General features: G+C 43.3%; 1 long non-coding RNA gene and 1 pseudogene across 1 annotated transcript; both read right to left on the bottom strand.

Annotated features, from left to right (window-relative positions):
- Positions 1-747: 747 nt before the first annotated feature.
- On the bottom strand, positions 748-3,817 carry LOC125530125 (annotated as a pseudogene).
- Positions 3,818-5,362: 1,545 nt separating this feature from the next.
- On the bottom strand, positions 5,363-7,174 carry LOC125530126. Its single transcript, XR_007292835.1, has 3 exons — positions 7,091-7,174; positions 6,199-6,251; positions 5,363-5,680 (listed from the first exon to the last, which is right to left on the bottom strand). It is a non-coding gene; the product is annotated as an uncharacterized LOC125530126 (long non-coding RNA).
- Positions 7,175-7,395: the final 221 nt, after the last annotated feature.

Here is a 7,395-nt window from a genome sequence, read left to right as displayed (position 1 = left end):
ATACTCCGTTGTCAACACCTTCATACACAAAACAGGTTAGAGCACCTCCAACCGGATTGGACTATTATGGCCCTCCGTACATCCGCAGAGTCTCGTCTGTCCTCATTCCCAGCCATCCTCAAATCCGTAAAATCCCGTGCAACATAGATCAACACAACGTAGATAAATCCTCATGGACATAGCAAGTTCACGAAACACACATAGATCGACTAGTTATGATCTACGATGAAACACGACTAGACAAGTTATGCCGACGAAAACAGCATTCTTACTGCGTTAGGAACGTTTGGGTTTGCACCAGATTCCAACAAGCACTTCATAGCTTCAGTTAAGCCCTTCTCCGCAGCCTTTTCCAAAAGATCATCACCACTAACAGTAGCTGCACCCTATCAGATGCAAGTATAGAAGACAAGCCAATCATATGGTTTTCAAGTAGGTAACACAAAGATAGCTAAATCAAACATCAGTCGATAGAAATCCAAACAGATGAATCAATATAAGCAGAGGATACTATACCTGAATCAATAGCTTCACACAGGCAACAGAAGATTTTTGTAATGCCATACTTAAAGGTCCAAACTGACAACTAGCTTGTTGGGCTGGAAAAGAAAATAAAGAATTCATTTCCGTGCCAAAATATGTCAGTTTCAACAAAAAGATGGAATTTGTATGAGGAAAAAGAGCTGAGAAGACACTTCTTTCGTAAGAAAATAGAATATAGCTATAGTCTTATCTCTTATGTCGGTTTGCTCCCACTAATTTTCAGACTGGTCCCACCATGCTTCTACAGTCCGTGACATGGAGGCTCTCCGAGGCGCCCTCGCCGAGGGTGGCGACGCCCTTGTAGGTGCCGAGGGTGGCCTCGGAGTTGGCCTTGCACCTCACCAGGAACGCCGCCCTGGCCTTCTCCTCGTTCTCTGCCTTACCGGACCAGGCCTTCAGGGTGCTCTGCTGGAGGGCACGCCCGAAGGAGAAGGACAGGTTCCAGGGCTTCTTGGTCTGGAGCTTGTTCATGGCATTCAGGTTCAGGGTCGCCTCCTCCACACTCTGTCCACCAGAGAGGAAGACAATGGCGGGGACGGCAGCAGGGACAGTCCTCTGGTGGGTGCGGACGGTGTACTCAGCAATGACCTCAGGGGCCACTTTCTTGGCGTCGGATCCAGGGGTGACCATGTTGGGCTTCAGGAGGGTGCCCTCGAGGAGGACATGCTGGTCGTTGAGGGCCTTGTAGCAGGCAGCAAGGACGATCTCGGTCACCTAAGCACGGCGGTCAATGTCATGAGGACCATCAACAAGGATCTCAGGCTCAACAATGGGCCAGACCCTGAGCGTTCTGGTCGATGGAGAGCTGCGATGGCTCAGTGGCGCCGATCTTGAGGACTGCACGCCACTTGGCGAAGCGGGCACCAGCCTCGTAGTACTTGGCGCAGCGCTTGCCAATGCAAGGTCATCAAAGCCCTGGGTGGTGGTCTCACCGTTGGTTCGAGCGAGCTCGATGGTACCCTTGTCCACCTTGATGCCAGGGAGGACATTGCCCGCCTTGAGGATGTCGACAAAGGGCTTGCCACCCTTGGTGCTCTGGTACAGGGTCTTCTCAAAGAGGATCACACCGCTGAGGTACTGGAGGGCACCAGGTGTGCAGAAGAGGAGCTCACGGAGGGCGCGACGGTTGTCCTCAACGTTCTCAACATTGATGCTGGCGAAGCGCTTGCCGATTGTGCCGGTGGACTCATCAGCAGCGAGGATACCCTTGCCAGGGGTGCCAATGTAGGCAGCGTTCTTGATGAGCTCATCTGCAAGACAACGAACATCAGATTGCAATCAATCGCCATGACTATTCAGATCCTGTAAATTAAGATCAACTGTACAAGTTGAGTGGAACCGTTCACAGCGTTTATGGTATAACTAACATACATGACAAATTGGCTATCATAATTCTGTCAATTTTTACAGAAATCCCATCTCCACGAGGTAAACTGCACAAGATGAGTGTAACTTATCACAATATTTTAGCTAACAGCACATACACAACCAGACTTATTAGATAATTGACCTTAGGAAATTCTTTAGAAAGATCCGAAATTGCATCTCCACAACAGCACAAGGTGGCAAACATAAGGGCAGAGGCAACGAAGAATTAACATGGCAACAGCTCGCGAATAGATGAGCATGGGATATTGCTAAGCAACAGATGCCCCTAGGATCTATACAGAACTAGATTTACAGATGCAATCTTGAGTAACTAAAGCCAGAAAATTACCACTACCACGAACCCAACAGAAATATTTGCAGATGTGTAAAAGGAAGGAACGCTAGTATCATCATTTGCAGCACAAATTACCATTACAGAACCCAACAGACATCTGCAGAACTGACTAATGATGGAAAGCAATCGTTCGTTCATATTTCCCTGAACTGACATACAGAACAAATTACCATAAACAGCTACCATGAGAAGATGGTAATGATGGAAAGCAATCGTTCGTTCACATTTCCCTGAACTGACATACAGAACAAATTACCATAAACAGCTACCATGAGAAGATGGTAATGATGGAAAGCAATCGTTCGTTCACATTTCCCTGAACTGACATACAGAACAAATTACCATAAACAGCTACCATGAGAAGATGGTAATGATGGAAAGCAATCGTTCGTTCACATTTCCCTGAACTGACATACAGAACAAATTACCATAAACAGCTACCATGAGAAGATGGTAATGATGGAAAGCAATCGTTCGTTCACATTTCCCTGAACTGACATACAGAACAAATTACCATAAACAGCTACCATGAGAAGATGGTAATGATGGAAAGCAATCGTTCGTTCACATTTCCCTGAACTGACATACAGAACAAATTACCATAAACAGCTACCATGAGAAGATGGTAATGATGGAAAGCAATCGTTCGTTCACATTTCCCTGAACTGACATACAGAACAAATTACCATAAACAGCTACCATGAGAAGATGGTAATGATGGAAAGCAATCGTTCGTTCACATTTCCCTGAACTGACATACAGAACAAATTACCATAAACAGCTACCATGAGAAGATGGTAATGATGGAAAGCAATCGTTCGTTCACATTTCCCTGAACTGACATACAGAACAAATTACCATAAACAGCTACCATGAGAAGATGGTAATGATGGAAAGCAATCGTTCGTTCACATTTCCCTGAACTGACATACAGAACAAATTACCATAAACAGCTACCATGAGAAGATGGTAATGATGGAAAGCAATCGTTCGTTCACATTTCCCTGAACTGACATACAGAACAAATTACCATAAACAGCTACCATGAGAAGATGGTAATGATGGAAAGCAATCGTTCGTTCACATTTCCCTGAACTGACATACAGAACAAATTACCATAAACAGCTACCATGAGAAGATGGTAATGATGGAAAGCAATCGTTCGTTCACATTTCCCTGAACTGACATACAGAACAAATTACCATAAACAGCTACCATGAGAAGATGGTAATGATGGAAAGCAATCGTTCGTTCACATTTCCCTGAACTGACATACAGAACAAATTACCATAAACAGCTACCATGAGAAGATGGTAATGATGGAAAGCAATCGTTCGTTCACATTTCCCTGAACTGACATACAGAACAAATTACCATAAACAGCTACGGGTGGCGGAGAAAGCCGATGAAGGAAGGAAGGAAGGTTCTGGAGTGGGTGGGGAAGAAAAAAAAAGGCGGGAAATGGGAGGGAGTAGTGTTTTTTTTTGTGAGAGAGAGAAAGAAAGAGAGAAGCGGGAGGGAGTGGGTGGGTGCGGCAGCATACCTGGCCATGAGATACCCGGCCCGAAAAAGCCCAACCCGACTCGGCCTGACCTTGCCCATGGGCTGGGCCTGGGCCTAGATTTTGAGCTTGATGACTGGGCCGGGCTGGGTTTGGGCTTGTAATATTTGCAATTTAAGAAAGAGGCCCAGCCTGAGGTCTGATGGGTTTTTTTATTGACGGCCAGGTGTGGGCCTGAAAACTAGGCCCGGCCAGATGGCCGGGCCTGGGTCTAGATTTTTTGCTTCGGGCTTTGTTAGGCCTGGCCCGACCCAAATTATGGCCAGGTATACATAGGAGGGCGGCATGTACCCTCCTGAGTGTCGTGCCATGCTTGCTTCTCAAATCTCAATTTCAAGTTTTGAAATTCAAATTTAAACTTAGCTTTATTAACTTTCTCGAGCGACGGTGGGGCCACCACCGTTTGACGTAGTATAGCGAGGAGAAAAATACACATTTGATCCCTTGACTTACTGATGCATAACACGTTCGCGGTATTCTGTTAACTTCGAATCAGCCCAAATCGTCTCTCTTCAAGAATCTCACAATCATCGGTGGCTGAAGTTTTATAATGAACACTAGTTTACACCTATACTTGAAAAACATTCCAATACGGTATGTACACGCGAAAATACGTAACATCTACGATTCATTATATACTCGAGCTCGCATATTGCCACCTGGCCATGCATTTTTGCGGAAGACGCCCTTATCTTTCTTGAAATCAACATGCGGCCTACCTCTTTGCTAAGGAAACGTTGAAGGCTTGATGCATTTTTTAAAACTTTGAACATAATAGCATAGTGGGTTAATTGGATAGATGTTGATATGATTTTTATCCTCATCATTGAATGGCCATTGTCTTCTCGACAGCAAAAAACGACTAGACAATGTTTTTTTTTCTGCCGGGAGGCCTTCAGGCAAGCTTTATTAAAACTTAAATAACGGATACATTGTCTGCTAAATATTTAACAATAAAATTGGGCGCTCATCCTCCCATACAGGCCATGGATGGATTGCTTTGGTTCCTAGGTGTATATACACACCTCATATAGGAAAAACAATAATAATAAGAAAAAAAAGTCAAAAACGTTTTGAAGTATTTTACAATAAACGCGACTTTCTTTTGCACTAGTATATAAATTTCATAAATAGAAAACCAACGTTGACTTCAGAGCAAAAAAAAATTGTTTGCTATTATAGGTAGATTCACACTATTTTGACCGAAAATTGTCTTTTATGAAAAGTTGTCAATGAGATTTTTTTATGGAATTATTTTTACCAGTACAATGGAAGGTCAAGTTTATTTTAAAAATATTTTCAGAATTAGTTGACTTTTTATTTAATTACTAATTGTTTTACATATAGGGTGCATATACACCCATAGACCAAAAGTTCCCCTGTCCAGTTCATGGCTTTAATGCTTGATTCACGGTGAAAATTCCCAATTGCGAATCCATGATGCATTTTATATATAAATAAATATTCCTACTATGTAAGATACACAAGTACGAAGTCTGGGGTAATCAATGTCTACATACAAAGAGAAGGAAATGAAACGAAGATGGAATGCAATATATCAGCAGAAGTCTGTGCTAATCAATGTCTACGTACAAAGAGAAGGAAATGAAACCAAGATGGAATACAATATATCACCAAAATTTAGCATGCTATTCTACAATGCTCTAGCACGGAGGTACAGCCGGTCGATCATCATTTGCAACTTCTCGACACGATCGTTCTGGATCAGCTTCCATGCGGCTCTGCACGGAGTGAGGAGAACAGAGTGTTTCATGCGTTTGACAGGCCTTCACCGTCTTGCAATGATCCACCTCATCGTCTCAGTACATTGACAAATACATTGTACAAGTTATCTGCAACGGGATAAGAGAAGCAGCGAGCACTTCATACAAATAATCTTTATAGAGAACGCATTAAAGAGGAGAGTTCAACTTTTGTCTATAGGCGCTATATTATCATTATCAGTACAGACTGTTCAAACAAAAGACTAGAATACATATGCCATTTACAGAAATTATAGACACATTTCGTATTTTCAAATGTAAACAAGTTAATGTTGGACATGATTGGGATTCTTAGCTAGTTGCTTTAAACTCATACGGACTCGCACATTCCTCTCTACTTACAGTTTATATATGCTAAAGATGTCCACCAATGAAGGACTGGACTTGAACCAAAACAACACACCACCAATACATAGAAAGTACTGTGCTGGTTACTTTAATGAGATCCGGTAACAAGAACACAGAAGTGAATACACCACCAAACCTGGGATGATGCTTTATTATAATTCACTAAAGCGATACAGTGGGAATAATAGTCACAGAAAGCACTACATAATAAGAATGCAGGGTTTAGCAAATGGCAGTACCTCGTTTGCCATTTCAACATGAAGTTATTCATCCGAAAATGGAGTCATGAATCCTAGAAAATGTTCAAGAAGTCAAGCAGCAGCGAGTAACTTTTAAATGATTTTAAAGAACAATACATGCAAGCTCGTTGTCTTACAACATTTCAGGCGGAGCCAAACTGCTTGTGAACTCTGGAATACAGATGTTGTCAAACTGACTGCCTATACAGTGTGACCTGTTCTTTATTTGCTAATAAATTGTTGGTATTGTCAACACGGATTCACAACATTGCCGACACATCACTCTGTATACAAGGTCCAAAACATTTTTCCAAGTTCCAACCATGCAGTCACACAAGGCACAGCCTTATGAAACAAAGCACTAGCCAGAGTTACACGGCAGGGGTCGATCTTTACACCAAATCAAGACAAAGTATTCAGAGTTTTTATTAGGCTCTATTCCAGAATAGCTAGCACCACAATCCTTGGCAAACAGAAAAAGGTTTCGAGAGTGGTTGCTTTTTTTATACAAATGTGAAGCTACATTATAACACATTTAGAAGAGTCATGCCTGGATCATCCTACAATTTCATCTAACTATTGATCAATGATCGAGTCACTAGTATAAAACGTGCCAAAAAATAGTATGCCCCTAAATTGAAAATGCAATGCAATCTACCTTATCCATGCTATGATGCAGAACTGGTGTTTCCAAATTTCGCCAAATCACCATTTGAGCATTTCTAGAGGAAATTAACTGATTCTCTACATAGCATCTGCCCGGCAAAAACTATAATCCTTAAACAGAAAATTAGGCAAAGCGAGCACCACACATTTTCAACTGGGGTACATCCAACAGGAGCACAAAACTAAGTAAAACCGAACTGGGGTACATCCAACTGAAGAGTACTACCTCTTCCGCGCCAGCCATAGCCGCCGTCTCGCTGCTCACGCACATACACTCCGTCCGCCCCAGCTTGAATATCTGCATATCTGCAGAACCAGAAACATTACTCCTCCAAACCCACAGCAATGGCACGGGCCTCTCAGAAGCACACGAATTCAAGCCTGACCGCACCCGGAGCACTACCCCCAAATCAGAGATCACGGCGCGTACCTGCGCGTCGGAGAGGTCGGTCTCGAAGGCCTGCTCCGCCCCGGGGCTGACGAGACACGCCGCCCCGGAGAGGCGGGGGCGCGGGCCGACCCAGGCCTGCC

This window comes from Triticum urartu, unplaced genomic scaffold, assembly GCF_003073215.2.
Source record: "Triticum urartu cultivar G1812 unplaced genomic scaffold, Tu2.1 TuUngrouped_contig_6090, whole genome shotgun sequence".
In the NCBI taxonomy this organism is placed as follows: Eukaryota; Viridiplantae; Streptophyta; class Magnoliopsida; order Poales; family Poaceae; genus Triticum; species Triticum urartu.
The sequence above is the reverse complement of the archived record's forward strand: the minus strand, read 5'-3'. Positions and strand labels throughout refer to the sequence as shown.